Genomic DNA, 18,431 nt, shown 5'->3' on the forward strand with positions numbered 1-18,431 from the left:
CTGTGGTTACTAAAATTGATGTGGTTTATTGTAACGAGAGGAAATAGAAGGATCATATTTGAAGCAACACAAACAGAAACCTGTTAAGGACTGATATGGATAAATTGATACTCTTCTGCTACTTACTGTGTTTCTCTTTTGATACGCATGGTATACAATGTATTGCAAAGAAGCTCAGAATAGCTGTGCAGTGGGAAGGCTTTAGCCATAAGTCACTCAAAGGAATTGAAAGGTCTTTTCAGATCATTAACATAGCCTTAAATGTGTATTCTCAAGGTGGCCTGGGGATGCTTTATTGACTCTATACACTTTGTTTTCACGTTGCCTTGGGTTGACCTCTTGTTTTCCTAGATACTTTAACCATTATATTTTAGGGTTGTGTATGTTGCCTTGGGACTTGTATATGATCCCTTTGGCCAGAGCTTCATTGGCATTACATGTGTCAGAACTGTGCAGCACAGCGAGTCCTGAAGTCCTGAGATGTTTTTGACAACTTCTGATTGAGCAAACCCTTTAGCTTCTAGCTACTACTGCTGCTTATGTCTGATACAGGTGAAATTGCTTAATATGTAGGTTATAAATTACTATTTTGAAAACTATTTTAATAATGAAGCTTGAGAGTGCAGGCAGTTTTGGTCCTATGGTCCCAGTGATCGTACATAGGCTCGTCAGAGTTGGCTCCGTGGTGGCTCTGCCTTTCCTGCACAGGCTGGGGGAATAACCGAGGGACACAGGGTATGTGCTGCCACCCTGCCTGCGAAGCCTCGCTTCTACAGCACAGATCAAGGTTAATAAAAGGACAAATAATTTCAAGGGTGAGGTAGAGAAAGGAGATTGCAATGCTGTCAAGACTATGGTGGGAGCCTAGAAAAACACCTTTGCTGTTAGACACTGGAACTGGGGTCGATTACTTGGAGTTGAGCTAAAGGTTAATGCCACCATAGCAGTTTCAGAGCTTCTGTCAGGTTTTTAAAGATGAAACTCTTACATATTTTTCTACTATTTTTTTCAGTTGTTGATTATTAGTGTTTTTTTCCCAGTACTTGTTGCTTTCTAGTAATTTTTTCAAATGATGAAAATGAGTTACTTTGCAGGCATATATACATACATGATGTCAAATATATGAAAAAAATCCTACTGTCAGGGCTTCGAGCCACTTTTGTAAAAAATCTGGCGCATAATTTCAGTTCCTACGATAATTTAGATCTTGCAGATGAAACTGCCGTTTAAAGAAAATCCAGAATCGAATGCAGGCTTTAAAAACACTTGCCAGTACCCTGATTATATTTAAACATAACTTTGTGTATTTTGTTTTTCACCTAATTGATTTCAAAACAATTTGACTTGCATTGGAAATGAGAATTCGAAGTTGCAAAAGGTTATTTGTGACATTTAGTTCCCAGGTTGCAACAATTCCGTCGTGTTTCTTTCAAAGACTCGCTCACGGAACGGCTGCACGTACATGAAGCGCATTTCTACTCGCGTGCTTGCGCATGGGAGCTATTCCTGCCGATTCGGTGAACACGCCGGTTTTTGTTGCTGTCGTTCGCTTAAATGGCGGCTCCCGGCCCTTTCGCTCGCCTCAGGCCCCGCCGGCGCCGCGCTTTAACCCCGCTGCCGGTGCGGCGGGGGCCCTGCGCTTCGCCGGGGCCCTGCGCTTCGCCGGGGCCGGGGCCGCGCCAGAGGGCGGGGGCCGGGTTTCGGGGCCGGGTTTCGGGGCCTCAGCGCCGGTACCTGTAGGGGCTGGGCTGCGCCGCTGCGCGGTTAATTACGGCGGCGCCGGGAACTCCTGCGGGCGGGGCGGGGGGGCGGGGCGCGCGCGCTGGGGATTCCCCCGCCGCTCCGCGCGGAACGTTCGGGATGGTTCCGTGACGTCACGGCAGAGGGACTCCCGCCGGCGGGGGCGGGGGGCGGGGTCTTCCCGACGGCCGTGCCCGGGAAGCCCCGCCCCCGAGCTCCCGCGGGGGTGTCGCGCGGCGGCTCTCGCGAGGCTGGGGCGCGCAGGGCATTGCGGCTCGGAGAGGCGCCATTTTGGGAGCGAGGCGAGGGGGGTGTGTGTGCGTGCGTGCGCGCGCGGGGGGTGTGCGCGTGCGGCGCTCTCGCGCCCGTGGCCCTCGCGGCTCGCGGGGGGGAGGAGAAGGAGGAGGAGGAGGAGGAGGAGAAGGAAGGGGAGGAGGAGGAGGAGGAGGAGGAAGGGGAAGGGGAAGGGGGGCGGCCGCCGCCGCCGTGCCCGGGGCACCTCACCCCCCGCCCCCCCGGGGTCGGTCCGGCGGCGGCGGGCGGGGGTCGCCGAGGCCGGGGCGGGCGCTGGCGTGCGGGGCGCCGCGCGCTCCCTCCCCCGCCACGCGGCCGGGCCCGCCCTCGAGGAGGGCATCGGGAGCCGCCCCCGCGTCCCCTCGGTGGGGCGGCGGCGGCGGCGCGGCCCCGGGCAGGCGGGCGGGGCGAGCGCCCAGCGCGGCCCGGCGGAACTCTCCCTTCCCGGCGGCGGCCGCCGCGCCGCGCCGCGCGGCTGGTGGTCGCGGGGGAGCTGCGGCTCTGCCCGCGCACCGGGCGGCCCCGGGGCGGCGAGGCTTCCCCCGGGGCGTGCTGGGGCTTCCCCCGGCGCCTCCCGCCGCGCCGCCGGCGCCTGACACGCTTCCGCTCGGTGTCCCTGGCCCAGGTCAGCGCCTCCCTCCCGGGCGGTTTCTGCAGACCCGTTCATATTTCCCAATAAAATGAGAAATGCCCTTTTATTTATTTTATTTTTTTTTTTCTTGAATGAGAGGCAGGAGGACGTTTTCGCTGATAGGCTGCGTTCTCCGGGATGTGGGCGAAGGTTTAACCGAGGCTCCTGCACTCGGGTTGGGCTCCCTGGCTGCATGTGTGCTTGCTTTTTAAGATTCATGTGTTTGTCTAACGCCGGTTCAGATTTCAGAAGGGAAAATTGATTGCTCTGGTTCTTTTTACTGTAGGCGGTTTGGATTACAGAAGGAGTCCTGGATGTTTGCAGCCTTTTGCTTTAGCTGGTAGGGAGGAAAAAAGGTGGAAACCGACCTGCCGCAGCTACTTCTTGTGAAAAGGGGGAAATATCGGGCAGTCTTCTGGGATTATCAGTCCAAGAGCTTCATCCTGAAGAGCCTTCTGAGAAGTGAATTGGAAGTTTGAAGTTGTCAGCTTTTTCTTTCTAGCAGCACTGAGCACCTTCACCCTTGGATGCTTTTGTCGACATGATATGGATACATGGCTAAATTTATCAAGTTCTGAATACTTCAGCTGCCAAAATGCTGTTTTGCTTTTAGGTACTTTTTTTTTCTAGGCAACATTCTGTCTTGAGTCATAGGCATAACCAGTTTTGTTAACTGGCTCCGGGTTAAATGCAGCCTGAGTCACTGTGTAGACATTGCTGAAAAGTTTCATGGCAGATTTTTTTCCCCTTATCTTATTTTTTAGATTTTATGACATAGCCTTCTGTCATTTTGCAGCGAGACCTGTTTTCTAAATGAAGAATCTAATAGATGTTTGTTTATTATTTTTTCTTTTATATTTTATTTAATATTTTTGTAGAAAAATGTTGTTGCCAATAAGCAATATGGATGTATCCAGATAGCTGTTGTTTACAAGTGCTTCTGTTACCCGAAGCTAGGAAATATTTCACAGTTCAGATGTGAAATTTGGATTTTTGGCTTCACAGTTTGTGGTGTAAGAAGTGTATTTATTTCGTCTGGAGCTGATGCTTCTTACAGTGACATGTACATGGAATAGACAAGAGAAGAAACAGAGATAAAATCTTTTTAAGACAGATTTGGCAAATTTTGGAAGTACCTTTGTGGAATCTGTAAGCAAGAAGGATGGGTAGCTGATTTCTGTGGGGTCAAATCTATGTCAGACAGCTACGAATGTAGTATCAACAAGAACTGGGGATATTACCTCAAGGAAAACAAACTGGAAAAATATAAATCACACAGCGCTAACACCTTGTGCGGTCCTCTTGGATTAGGTAAGTGATGTAGTGTTCATAAATCAGTATACACGTGAATAAACATCAGTAGAATGGTTAAACCGGTAATGTTTACTGCGTGGAGGTGGTTGTTTTTTTTTGAGAACGTTGAAATGACCTTGCAGAATCTAACTTTTACTTGCTGTTCTTAAAAATCAATGGAATAATTCCTTAACAGTTTGAAGAATACATGTACAAGGAGAAACGTGTAGGTAGGAGTGTGATTTTTTTTTTTTTTTTTTTTTTTGGGAGAGATTAAAAAATAGATACATCTAGACTGAATCTGTAGCTAGTTTAGCCTTCACGTTAATATTGTAATCTCAACAGTGAGGTATTATACTTATTGAACAAGTCTGCAGGATGGCCTTCATGCCTTAATCTTACCCTTTTAATTTCCTACCACTGTTCTTGGTCCCTTACGGAAGGGAGGTATTTTTTACCAAAAACTAATTTACTGCCTGTGCAAACTAGCTTTTTAAAGTGTTGATATTTTAAGGTTGAGTTCAGAGTAATTTCCTGTTCTGTAATGGGAATGAATGAGTCTGACAGGTCTGGAAGTATAACATTACCAAAAACCTCCACGTTTTTGGAAGGATTGAAAACAAAATCTAGTGGTGAACTAATTAATTTTACACATTAGTTTCAGATGTCTTGCTGTCCCCTTCCTCTGAAAGTGTAAATGTTTCTGAAGATAGGTATAGTTTAAATGTTGAAATTAATGTTTACAATAATTTTTTGTAGGTTTGCATTCAGCTGAATTGCTTCTGCCTCAAAGAAAATTAAGATGGACAGAACAACTTAATTCAAAAGTCAGTGGTAATTTTATTAAAGTTCTCTCCTCCCTAGCACACCTTGATTATTTATAAAGCTTTAAACAATTAAAGCATTATTGGGTACACTGTAAACTGAGTGTCTGGTAAAAGTGACGTATTTACTTCAGTCACCACCTTTTAAAAAACTGTTCAGAGCTTTTGCAGTACTGAAGTATTAGTAGTAGTGAGCTAATAAAAAGGAAAAGGTTTTCTCCCAAGGCAATGTAAAGATGTTTGAGGAGATAGCTTGTATTAAAGCCTTGTGGAGAAAGTAAAGCATGTGAAACTGTATCTAAAGATTACTTACAGTGTTTTTTTCCCTCTGTAACTTGATATTTGACCACAAATGAAAGACTTGGCATCTAATTTATTGAAACTCTCAGGCTCACTGAAGTAGTTCGATTCTGTGTGTTGTCAATATCTAAAGGTTGATCTGGCTTCACTATTTTGCTTGCTTTGGATAGCCTTGCTGTTTTGTTATTTTAACTTATATCTCAGTTTTGTTGTTTTGAAAACGTGGAAACTCTGAAGCCTAAATAGAATGCTGTTTCTGTAATCTCTTGTGGCTGTGGTTTGTGGCTCTTCTAGTCTGGGTTTGGCTGGAGATTGACTGAATGAACTGAGCCATGTGTGAAGGGACCAGACCAACAGAGAAGAATGATCTTCCTCATTCCTTTAGTTGGATTAATCTGTGTTTTGTTTGAAAGCGTTTGGTAAATGGAAGGAGTTCAGGCATGAGTGGCCATTTCATTTGATTTTTGTCTATTGTATGGTCATAAGCAATAGTAATACAAGTACTTGCTTCTTAACTCTGAGAAAGTGTTATGTCTCTTTTTTTTTCAAGCTATTAAGTTCTGGTGATGTGAGATATTTCTACCTCTTGACAAGAGGCTGTCACTGAAATCAAGGAGCTGCATCACCCACTAATTATTTTGGGTGACATCCTTATTTGGACTCTTTCCTTTCCAGATGTTTTGAAGAGTTTGCTTTTTAGCTTTAAATTAGCTATGTCTTTATATCTCTGTTTGCTGGTAGGTTTTTCTTTTCACTGTGTTTGCACTTGGGAAGTGCAGTTGTTCTTATTAGTATGCATATGTATTTGATAAGGATTCAGGCATGTTTTACAGCTGTGCCCTTGTACCCTAAGCAAAATTCGTACTTGGGTGAGGCCAGTTGAGGAGAAGGTGCCTAGAATGCTGGTCCACTTTAATTCCTTCTTCAGGTTTTTATTTGCGTAATGCTGACAGTCTGTTAGGTAGTTTGCAGACAGCTATGAAGATAAGGTCCTTGCCCCGAAGAGCTTGTATTTTAAGCCTTGGTGTAAACATAACTTTTTTACTGGAATAACTGTCAGCAGCTTGGCTCTTTTACTGAGGCATCTATTCTGGTAGAATCCTAAAATTGTGTATATTTGTACTGAGAAATTGGCTTGAATGGTATAGGCTTTTCTGCTCTGAAAAAAACTGTTGGTGGACGCTTTTAAGAGTAAGCAGAGTTTAAACTTGCAGCAAATTTTTAAGTGGAATTACATCTGTAAAATGATGTAGAGAAATTGTGTAGATATTTAGCTTTGTTAGTACTCTACAAGTTAATGTACTTTACAGTCCCTGTTTTTTTTTTTTTTGTTTTTTTTTTTTTTTTTTTTTTTTTACTTTAATGAGATTCTTCTGTATAAAATATGTGGATAAAACAGTGACACAGTGATAGTTTATCAGCAACTTCTGAGAAGTTGCTTTTACTTATTTTTTAGTATGAGGAATAAATTCTGCCCTGCAAGGAGAACTATTTGCAGACCTTATTATGAGCAAACGTGAATGAGACTTGACAAGCTTTTTGTTTTGGTTTTTGTTACTGTGTGTATTTGAGCAGTAGTAACTGATGATGGTGCCCTATGTGGTGCTATCAACTGTTCCACAAGCAACTTTTATATTTTGGGTAAACATAGCCAGGCAAACAAATGAAATACACAAAGTTGTTTTTCTGCTTTATATGCTCAGGGTATGTTGAAACTGCTACTTTTTTCAACTGCTTTTTCTTCAGATCCTTGAGAAGACTCCAAAGTGCAAAAGAATTCCTGATGATTTTGTTACATAATGTATGCTGAACAGGATGGTGATGTTAGGGCACTAACACTTCAGCTTTTGGACTTTGAACCTTGCAAAAGGCAAGAGATTAGCGTTTATCTAGATTTCTGCTAAAGGGTACTGCAAGCATGTAGGGTTTTGAGCAGAAGTAACGTGGTTGTAGTTTACCTTCAAATATGAAGTTATTCCATGTTACATAATGGCTTGCTTTGTAAAATTTGCATTTTGGTACAGTGCAAGAAGGAAGAACTTTTTCTAATAAAAGTGATGATGAATTATTCAAAGATCCCATTAACTTTGGCTGTTTTAAAACATTTCCTAAAAGATGGGTTTTTTGATTGTTGTGACGATAATACTTGATTCTCAGGGGTGATGTAAACCCTGTTGTGAACCATATCCATGTATAGGAAGGGGACCATATGATAAACAGCAGTGGTTGGGATTTCTAAAACTGCAGTGTACACCCAAGCCTGCTGAGGTTCTAGATCCTCATGCAGAACAAAGCGTGCTTTAGTTGATTCATCCTCACATAATGAACTTCAGCCCTAAATAGAAATGAAGGTGGGTTTTCCTTAGGTCTTTCTGCTAAGGAGCTGTAAAGCTAGGTTTTAGGGCTGTGGCTGTATTAGAGAATGTGTTTGCTTTCAGTGATTAAAAAATTGATCATTACAGTTTGACTCCATACGCTTCTCATACTTAGGCATGTCATAAGTTTCCTGAAAGTGTTCAGATTTGACAGGATCATGCTCCTTCCTCAGTGTTCTGCAGGAAGCCTTAGTTGTCATGCTTCTTTTAAAAAGATGAGGCAAGAAGGTAAGTTAAAAAAATGTATGGGTATCTTCTTTCATTCTTCTTTAGAATACCCATCAGAACAGTTCTGTATTGGATGGTGGGGACAGCGAGACTAAAACTGGAGATTTTACTTGCTCTGCAGTAGCACAGTCGAGAAAGAAGAGGCTTCGGCTGAATTGTTCAGGACTTTTTAATGTCTGTTGAACCAGTGGGAGAGAAGACCTTTAAAGTTTCAGCTCCCTTTCATTTTATTGGAGGTGATAGGCTTTGACAGTAAGGTTAAGAGAACCAAAGAACTTGAGAGAATTATCATATCCAAACTTAATCTTGTTTGTAAATTATGTATTTGTAAACTAACTTCTACACTGATAGGTAGCAGGGAGCAACATACACGTTTTCTCTTCAAAGTGTTAAAAGGTTGATTATGAAGAGTTAAGCTTATTCTTTTGTTGTGGATGTGCATTTACATGGAGAAAAAATAAAGGAAAAATATAAATAATCTTTAGTTCAAGTAGTTGTAATGCTTTTGCAGCAATCTATGATCAGTAGAAATGCTTCCATTTTCAAAAACTCTGTAAAGCTTATGTTAGGGTTTGAATATTATTTTCTGGTTTATTAATGTGCAGATTTTGGATAGCAGAATACCTTGAAATTAGCGTATTTTGCATTGTTCAAACTAAATGAGTCACAGAGTAAGGAAGATCTCTAATAAGCTGTGTCTTTAAAAGGGGAGTGAAAGTTGAGATGTGTAGGGTTTAAACGTATTTAAATGCCACTACTTACCAACTTCAAATTAGCACTACTTGGACTAGAGATAACAGGGAAGGATCTGTTATCACAAGAAATTTTTTGTTTAAAAGAAAATGTGTTTTCGGGCGGTAGGAAAAACTTTTATTGGAGTGGGTTGTTTTAAAGACCTGATGAGTTTGAGAAAAAATCTGGAATGCTTTCGTTTATGAAGAAGAGGGTCCGCATAGTCAGATGGTTAGGACTTGTGCATATAGTTTCTTTGCCTAATTCAGAGTAAAACTTTGTAGGTTTTCTATGGCTGGTGCTAAGTTGGTGAAATAAACACTTGAAACTGGCTGGAGATGAGAGAACTGAAGGGTCAATTTATTCTGTAGCTTGGTTATTCCAGAATTTCTCTGTTTTAGTGAGGACTTTGCTGCTGCTGCTGCTTCTTCAGGAATTAAAAAAAAAAAAAAAAAAGTACAGTACAGTTTGTGTTTGGTATGTCTCTGATAGTAAATATTCAGTTTTAATTCCCTCCTAGAAAATTGTGACTTCTTTCCCTTCTTGTTATATGGTCATGCTATTCTAAGATGTCATAAAGTCTGGCTTCTTGGAGCCCTCTGAAATTGATATATAAGCTTCATTTGCCTTCAACGATTTGGTGTATTTGCTGTAGCTCATTACCAAGGAAGCAAAGCAGCAACAGTAGCAACAAACTTGAGACACTGAATAATATATAACCTTTTCATTTTTTCTGCTGTCATAATGCTATAACGTATTTTAATTCTGATGGCTTACAAGCTTCTTTTTACCCCATTTATAAATCTTAAACTAAAAATTATGGTGACATGATGAGATAGATTGTCAAACAAGTGTGTAGCTGAGAGATGAAGGTAAGGTTCCCACATGCAGTTTGTGATGTGCTGTACTTAATGATAGTCTGTGAGGCATTAGGTAAAAGATCATAGGTATGTGCCACTTAGATATGGATTCGTGATAGTTTTAGACTTTCTTGAAAACTGTGAATATATCCACATGCTTTTAACATGTATTCTGTTTGTGGGTTTCTCTGTGCAAATCAACAGACTGTATTTCTAAACTGGTCTTTAGTGAGCTTCAAGAAATTTGAATTCGTATCTCCCTTCTAACTTTGTGAATTCATGGCTCCGAGCTTCCTTTTTTTTTTCCCCTGTTGATAACTGCTGCTTCACTCACAAGCTTTGAGTATTCCTAATTTATAGTTTATAATATAGTTTATATTGTCTTTTATTTTGTCTTCTGACAATCTCTGAAATACCCAGTGTCACAGAAACTGCATCCTGTAAAATAATAAAGGCTGTCCACAGAGCATGAGAAGTATAGAAGCTGAAAACACAAAACTGTTTTTTTCTTGACTATAGCTTCTGGTGAGATGGGTTCAGCTGTTTTTTTTTTTTTTCCTAATTTATAGCATTATTTTAGAATTTGTTTTTCCTATAAAATTTTGGTCAGCTCCATTTAAATTGGATATATTCATTAATATGGTAAATCCATAAGAAGGCTAAAAACATGCAATCTTTTAGTAAATTAAGTTTTTAGATTGTAGGTGTTCTTACTATTTTACTATTATACTGTCCAGCCTTTTCCTTATTGTAGTGATGTCACCGTTTTTATCCGTTTATTCATGCTAGGACACTGTGAAAAAGCACAGCTGTTTTTATTTATTCTGGTAGTCCAGACAAATAGCATTACCAAATGTATCTTGCCAATGATAATGAAACCTGCCTTAAATTTTGAAAACAGCTTTCTGGGATAGGGAAATATTTTTATTTTGTATACTTGAAGAGGCCTCCCAGAAGTTGGATCTCTTTAATACCAGTGGGACTGTCTCTCCTCTGCCAGCTAAATACTGGTTAGACGAGTTAAACAACATGCCCTTAAATTGGGCGGAGACAGTCTCTGATCTCATGTCCTTGTCATCTAGAAGTTCTGCTGTGCTTTTTTCTTCCACTCTTGGTGAGGAAAGGATCAGGTTAGGGAACACTTAAATAAGGTATACGTAAATCCATGGGGCTTGACAGGATGCTGTGGTAAGTGCAGAGGGAGCTAGGTGATGTCATTGCAAGGCCATTCCTTCTTATCTTAGAGAGATCTTACTGTCATTGGGAGAGGCTCTTGAGTACTAGAAGAAAGCAAATGTCAATCCTGTCATCAGGAAGGGTAAGAAGGAGGGTCCGGGGAACTACAGACTGGTCAGCCTCACTTCAGTCCATGGGAAGGTGTTACAGCAACTAATCCTGGAAACCATTTCCAAGCACATGAAGGACAGGAAGGTGAGTGGGAGCAGTCATGATGGCTTTATGAAAGGAAAATCATGCTTAACCAAGCTAATAGCCTTCTGCAAAGAGGTGACTAGCTTGGTAGATGAACAGAGAGCAATGGATGGTGTTTATCTTGACTTCAGTAAGGCTTTTGACATTGTCTTCCTTGACATCCTTATAGAGAGGCTGACAAAGCATGTATAGAGAAGTGAATGATGAGGTATATCAAAAACTGGCTGAATGGTAAGGCTCTGCTCATCAGGGTTGTGATTAGTGACACAACGGCCATTTGGAGTGAGCCATTATTGTTGTGACCCAGGGTTCAGTACTGGAACCTGTACTGTTTAACATCTTCATTGAAATCCTGGACAGTGGAGCAGAGTTTACCCTCAGCATGTTTGCAGGTGGTACAAAATGGGACGGAGTGGCTGATCCACTAGATGTTTGTGCTGCCATTTAGAGGAACCTGGACAGGATGGAGAACTGGACAGAGGAACCTCATGAAGTTCAGCAAAGGGAAAATGCAAAGTCGTGCCTCTGGGGAGTTGTAGCTGCTTACGCCAGTACCTGCTGGAGGCTGACTAGCTGGTAAGCAGCTCTGCAGAGAAGGACCTGGGTGTCCTGTTGGACAACAAGCCAACCATGATCTAGCAGTGCATCCTCATAACAAATGAGGCCAATATCTCCCTGGACTACATTAGGAAGAGTGTTGCCAGCAGGTCGAGGAGAGTTCATCTTTCTCCTCTACTCAGCACTGGTGAGGCCACATGTGGAGCACTGTGTCCTGTTACAGGCTCCCTGGTACAAGAAAGGTATAGACTTCGTAGAGTGAATTCAGTAAAAGGACCACAAAGGTGATTAAGGGGTTGGAGCATCTTTCCTATGGAGAGGGGCTGATACTCTTTTTGATCTTCTAGGGAAGTATGAATTGATTCTCAGTCTTTCAGAACATGCTCTGCATGTTATATTTTAATTTGTCAGAAGATACTTTTCAGATTTAAAGTAAAGCCATCAAATTTGTATTTTTCTCATGTAGCATTCTGGGAAGATGAAACCCATGAAGGAGACACTATCTTTGTTAATGCTATTGATGGGACTCCAGACTGTTGGGACAGGAGTAGACAGTCTGGTCTTGGAAGGATGTTACACACAGCAATACTTTGTGACAAAGTGATGCTTAAAGTTCATAACCCTGTGATCAATTTAAGAGATGTGTTGTTGAGACATTCCTCCTATAATTTTCAATGGGTGTGGACCTGGGAAAATAAAAGGATTATGTGTTTTTACACTTAATTCTTATGAGTTGCAAAATTATTATAGTGTTTATGGTTAAATATGTTAAAAATGTGATACTAAATGCACTTCCTCTAGTTAGAGTTACTTAAACCAAATGATAAAAACAGTCTCACAAAATATGGAACTAGAATTCAGAATGCTTTGCTTACATCTGATTGCTCTGCTCTCTGCCCTTGCAATATCCCAGAAAATTTCTTCCCTCTTTCCTTCTGTGGGCTTTCATGTCCCCTTACGCATCCAGTACAGAGATTCCCTTGAGATGAATTCTCATGGGAGTCACTTTTACAACTCCTGAAGAGTATTATGCACTTCCAGAGATGCTGTATGGCTTTTTTTAGTGTTGTGTAAGTAGACAAATAAAGAGAGGGTTCCTAATGCTGTAAAGATTTGATGAATGGAAGTGAAGCTAAAGGAAAATCTGGATAAAGGATCATCTTTATAAGGAAGCAGAAGTGATCACTTAAATTATTTTTTGTGTAACCAGTTTATTCCAGACCTCAGTAGCATTTGTTTTTCTGTATTTGAGCTGGAGACTTGTTTGCTTTTTTGTTTTGTTTTATTGTAAAGCTTTGTCAGGTCTAATTGTTTCCAGCATTTTATGGATGCCTGGCATGGGAAAAAAAAAATGTCTATCTTTTTGTATTAGCCTTTTGCTCCATAACTTTTGGCAGCACAACTACTTGATTTAGTACTGCAGCTGAACGAGTTAATAAATACATCTGTCTGTAGTGACACTGCAGTTACCCTGACTGTAATGAGTCTGGTATGTGACTGCACTGTACTCCCATTTTTGATGTGCTACACAGAGATACAAGCTGGACTAACAGATGCTTGCTAGCGTTCTGCGCTATGCTTACCCTGTAATGCTCTCATGCTTCACTAATTGTTAGACCCTACTGCCACGTATTGCCAGTCTGCCTATTTGGTGAAATCGTTCAGGAGTGAAGGAGAGTGAAATCTGTAATTGACATAGTTGTGGTGTCAGGAATCCCTAATGTAGGACAAATGGTATGAGAATGAGCAAGCACGCTTCCCTCTCCTCCCTCCTCCTTGATGAACATGGAGAGGGCAAAAGAAATTTTTAAAAAAATGTTGTTACTGAAAGAAATTAATCAAATTTTATTAAAATGTGAGGAATTGTGCTTGTTAAACCTGAGATGTATTCCATAACACTATTTTGGATAGTTTGTTTATCTGGATCTCCTTGATCTATGTATTTCATGCCCCTGTTTTATGTGCTAACTGCATGCAGGTTTTTGGCTTACAAGATTTGCAAACAAAACTTAAATGTTAGTCATTTTGGCTGTTCCACATTTTGTCCCAGTAATAGTGAATTAAAGTTTCCAGATAAGGTGAAAGGTGTAATATAAGATGAAGCTTGAAGAAGCTCTTTGCTAAAGTAATCTGAAAGTTCATGAATATAGGGTGTTTTCAGCTTTTGTACCATATTGAATTCTATCTGTGTTAGTGCAGGGAGAAGAAAAAATAGTTTGATGTATACTTTGATTGTAGTAGGTGGTCTTTATGCTTAGAAGGTTTGAGTTCTAAACACTGTATTGATTTAAAGTAGCAGGGGAGAAAGGGGAAAAAAACCTTGCTGGGGAAACAGTATTCTCGTATGGTTACCACCTAAGATGGTGTTCTAGGTTTGTGTGGCAGGGTTTTGGGTAGCGGGGGAGGAGGCTACAGCAGTGTCCCTGTGAGAAGCTTCTTGAAATCTCCCCCAGCTCCAAGTCAGACTTGCCTCTGGCCAGGGCCAAGCCTACCGGTGACAGTGGCTGCGCCTCTGATAACGGACATGTGACAGTGGCTGCGCCTCTGATAACGGACATGTGAGGAGGAGTTGAGAGCAGAACACCTATGCAAACACCGAGGTCAGTGCAAAGAGAGAGAAGGACGTGGTGGGAGGTGCACTGGAGCAGAGACCCCAGTATCCTGTGGAGAGATGGCAGGGCTGCCCCCACTGACATCCACAAAGGTCTGTGGTGGAGCAGAGGCTGACCTGTGGTCTGTGAAGGAGGCCATGGTGTAGCAGGTGATTGAGCCTGAAGAAGGCTGGGACTCTGAGGGGAGAAGGAGCCCCCAGCATTGTGATTCGGCACTGGGAGGACTGCAACACATGGGGGTGACCCACGCTGAGCAGCATGGGAATGGCTGCATCCCGTGGGGAGGACTCACACCGGGGAGAGTTCATGGAGGAGTGTCTGCAGTGAGAGGGGAGCCCCGTGGAGCAGGGAAGGAATGGGCAGTGTTCATCCCACCTCCCGAGCTGGAAGGAGCAGTGAGCTGACTGTAACCCCCATCCCCTGCCCCTGCGCTGCTGGGGGAGGAGGGAGAGAGATGGGGAGTAGAGCTGGGCCCGGGGAGAAGGGAGGGGTGGGCGGAGGTGGTTTTGAATGTGATGGCGCTTCTCACTGTCTCACCTTGTCCGTTAAGTGTTGTTGTTAGCGTTCAAATTAAAGTGATGTTGTATTTTTTTCTTGCCTTAATGAGTCTGTCTTTTTCCCGTGACTGTAATGGGTGAGCCACCCCTCCCTGTCCTTACCTTGATTCCGGAGCCTTTTTCTTTGTCTTTTGATTCCCAGTGCTGAAGGCAAAGGAGTGAGTGAGTTACTGTGTGGTGCTCAGTTGCCCTCTGGGCTCAAAACATGATGGGTGGGAAAAAGTGGATTAATTATTATAGTGTTATCTTTGTGTGCATGCATTGTGCTACACCTTAAACTCTTTGGTTGCAATTATTAGTTTCTGACTTAGAAGCATAATAACAATTGACAGATTCAAATGTTTTCTAAAGTCTTAACAGTTGTTCCAGAATCTTGCTCTGGTCTTCAGGACTGTGTGTCCAGCCTATATCTACTATGGTTGGTATCTTGTGATTCTTACTGTGTTTTTGATTAAGATGTCTTGTTTCTTGGTGGATTGTACTCCTTCAGATGTTTTTAACCACTGTTTAAATACACCTTAGGTCATCATTTTGTGAGGCAAAGCAAGCCAAGTAGTTTCCTTAGACTTGTCCCTGGTCGCTGAAATAGTTCATTATTGCACCAAGTACAATTTTAAATTCTCTTGCTGTTATTCTAAGTGTGAGTTTATTCATATCTTTTTCTGTGATTTTAAAAAAGAAAAATGTAGTAGTGCAGAGAAAATTTACTATACTGTTTAATTATTAATTTTTAAAATTTAATTTGGTAAGCAAAAGAATAAACTAATAATAGTTGTTTTAGTTCTTTCTTTGGTTGTTTTTCCCGAGTTTTGGGACTCAGGATGTTTTTCCTTAGCCTTTTCACAGAAAGTTTGACTGATTCATGCAATGGCTTTCTGCTTCCCTTTTCTCAGCATTTTACTACTTTTTCTAAAACAGAGGCAATATATTAAATTTTCCCAAATACTCTTCAGATTACACAAATAAGTTTTGTTTAATAAGTAATGTTTCCAGCTGCTTTAAAACTAGTGAAAAATAGTTTCTGTCACAAAAGGACCTTATTGACTCAACCATAAAAAACCCTGGCCCCACCTTATTTGGATGTTGGTTAAACATACTTGGTGCAGTGTCCTCCTTTCAACTGCTTTGTGGCTCAAAGTGGATGACTGAATGAGATTTATAACAAATCTCTTCACTATACATCATTTGGAACCAGCGGTTCATAATTTCTTGGCATTCACTGCCTTACTGAAGATCATACTTCACAGTACTATAGAATTAAATATTATATAATTGAATATTGGAAACCTGAGTACCTGAAACGAAATGCTTTACAGTCTTCGTTCAGATCCCCCAGATAGAAGTAAAATCTAGGACATTTTTTTTTTTCCCTCTTAGCTACTCTACTCTCTTACAACACAGCAAAACACAACTTTTATTTAAATTTATGGGCTGTGGAAGATTGTCTTTTCTGAAGTCACTATGCAGTACTTGAATCAGACACCAGAGGTGATTGCTGAGATGAGGCTGAATATTTTGACCAGTCTGATTAAAGAAATTTAAATGCGTTTGAGTGTTAATAGCATGAGGATAGCAGTATTTCAGTATCTCTTCCTATTGTGCAGCTCTGCTTCAGTAATAGACAACCTGAGCCAGCTTTTGTGACACTTTGGTTAAAGAATGCCAGATACATTTTGAGTTTGTGCTGCAAGGGGAAGGTGGCTGAAACATTCAGTGAATAATTTTGGGCTTACTTGTTGTCAAGAGAGTTTCTGAAAGCAGTGGAATCATGTTCAGATTTGTGGTGTTTACCTCAATAAAGCTTATTTCTGGTAGCTGTGTTAATTTTGATAATACAACAGATGTTTTATCAGAGTTAATGAACAGTGGTTGATCCATTGCTTTGTGTACATAAGAGAAGGTTTGCTAACAGACAAATGGGTTCTTTATGTCTGTCAGTATAATTAAAGCCATTTCTTGTAAATGCTTATATGGGTGCATACTACTGACTTTCATACTATGGAAAAACTTTACTTTTTTAAATCTAAGAGTAGTCCTGTGTTTCTGAAGGGCACAAGTGTTCTTAAGTAAACTGCTGATCGATGTTACATATTTGCCATAGTGACTTCTCAGTCTTTGTAGACAGCTCTTGTTTGATGTTAAGCTGGAAGGATATATCAAGTAAATTTCTAAAGAGGTCTCTTCAGTATTTTTATTAACTTCAATCATGAAATAGAGTTTATGCTTATTAAATTTGTAAATAGTACGAATCTGAATAGAGGTTGCAAGTGCTTTGGAAGACACAGAATGCAGAAACATCTCTGCTGAGGGTAGCTTAGGTAGTGGACATGAATAGCAGGAAAAAAGACAGGCCAGACTTGGTAGAAGGAAGCTTTCTAGTGATGGCATGTGTTGCAGGATAACGTGCTACTCTGAGTTGTTGGTCTAACCTAAGTTGGAAAGCAAGCAAGGAACAAACTGATATTTGGCAGCCAAGCTGGTCACGAAGGATTTAAGCATAGTAAATCCTGCCTGTGGCAGCAGAGTGGTCTTGCTGACATCCTATTCTCCCCTTTTGTGGTCTGTTTTCAATTTACCAAAAACATCTTCCTGAGAAGGAAGAGTATCCTAGAGCCATTGTATGTTGGCCAGATCATCAGAACACAGATGATGCATGTAATGAAAATGTTTTTATAGTAAAACACATTCTAGGACAAACTTGTTGACATCAGAAAGCTAGCATTTGTAAGAGTAGTTATGAAGCCTGGTAAAACATGGAATTGGCAACTTCAAGACGGGTAGCCTATGTACTCTAAAACAGTTTTAAAAAAAGGTGTTAATATTTGTCCTTTCCTGATCTGCTCTGTTTGTTTCCCAGTTTAGTTATGGTTAGGGTGTTTGTGCCTTTTAGAAGTTAGTAAGGTTTAATAATGAAGATACTAGATTTTCCTGTGTATAATTGCCAGACCAATAATATGTACAGTCAGATGAAAGAAAGTGTTTTCTTGACTTGGGTGTGGAGGTCAGTTTCATCAGTAATTGCTTTTCTTGGTAGTCTTTAACTGTAAACCTGTGCTTTTGTTACTGCTGTTCTTTTATCAAAACTAGCTGGAAGGATCAGGCCTGAAAATTTTTCTCTTACGGGTTTATTGAAATTTACAAATACTCTGTTGCTGACTTTGCACTCTGAGTATGGTGTGGTTTTGGCCCAGGACTCTCTGTCTTTACCACTTCACTATACCACTTTGTCAGATGAGTCAATCCCTTTTCTACAGAGCAGCACTATCAAAAACCTTTTAAGATCTTCTAGTTGAAGGACTGAGAACATGAGGAAGACTTGAATCTGCTTTTGGAATAGTTTTTTCAGGAAAAAATATACACTCAGTGTCAGTAGAGCTGTGGACAAAGCTCTGTTAAAAATACTTCTCCAGTCTTCGGATACTAGGTGATCACCAAATCTTGCCTGAGCCCTTGATTTATGTGCAAAAGGTAAAAGGTAGGGATGTTAGTGAGTTAAGAATAAACTCTTGGCAGTTGGATAAATAGCAGTGTTAGGAAGCTTGACTCATTTTTTAATAGTGGTAAGATGAATTTATTAAGAAATCACATTGTTAGTGCTTTTGTTGTCCCATACCTAATAGCTGATTCACCAATAACTTGGTAATAGTTTGTGGATCCTTTTTTATGTTCTTATTTGGTATAAACCTAATGTCTCATTTTGTTTTTCATCTGTCAGTGCCTTGGTCTGAAGATGTTGTTGTTGTGCTGATTTTCCAGTATTGATAACTGTCTTGATCCTTTCTAAAGGTTTCATGATTCTCCTGCTTGGAGATGAGAGCTGTATCTGAGAGAAGGAGAAAAAAAAAATTTTTCTTGCTGCAGTCTGTTCACATTTAATATGCCGTTTCTTAACTTAGCATCCCTTGTATTGGTTCATCTGTAAACATATACCCTTTTCTGTTTCTATACCATTGCTGAACATCATTAATCAGCTGTTCTGGTTTTGGCTGGGATAGT

At 41.0% G+C, this 18,431-nt stretch overlaps 1 protein-coding gene across 9 annotated transcripts in view; it reads left to right on the forward strand.

The window, feature by feature from the left end:
* Nucleotides 1-1,991: 1,991 nt before the first annotated feature.
* GPBP1 (GC-rich promoter binding protein 1) overlaps nt 1,992-18,431 on the forward strand; it is a 38,501-nt gene continuing 22,061 nt past the window's right edge. The window contains exons 1-3 of one of the 9 annotated variants that reach the window (XM_042804433.1): nt 1,992-2,051; nt 2,952-3,976; nt 4,718-4,785. The gene's annotated coding sequence lies outside the window, so the exon portion shown is untranslated. Of the gene's footprint in view, nt 2,052-2,301; nt 2,660-2,951; nt 3,977-4,717; nt 4,786-10,395; nt 10,709-18,431 lie in introns of those variants that run through there. The other 8 variants (XM_042804438.1, XM_042804439.1, XM_042804432.1 and 5 more) reach the window with 8 other exon arrangements.

This window comes from Tyto alba, unplaced genomic scaffold, assembly GCF_018691265.1.
Source record: "Tyto alba isolate M040663 unplaced genomic scaffold, T.alba_DEE_v4.0 Super-Scaffold_42, whole genome shotgun sequence".
Classification (NCBI taxonomy): domain Eukaryota; kingdom Metazoa; phylum Chordata; class Aves; order Strigiformes; family Tytonidae; genus Tyto; species Tyto alba.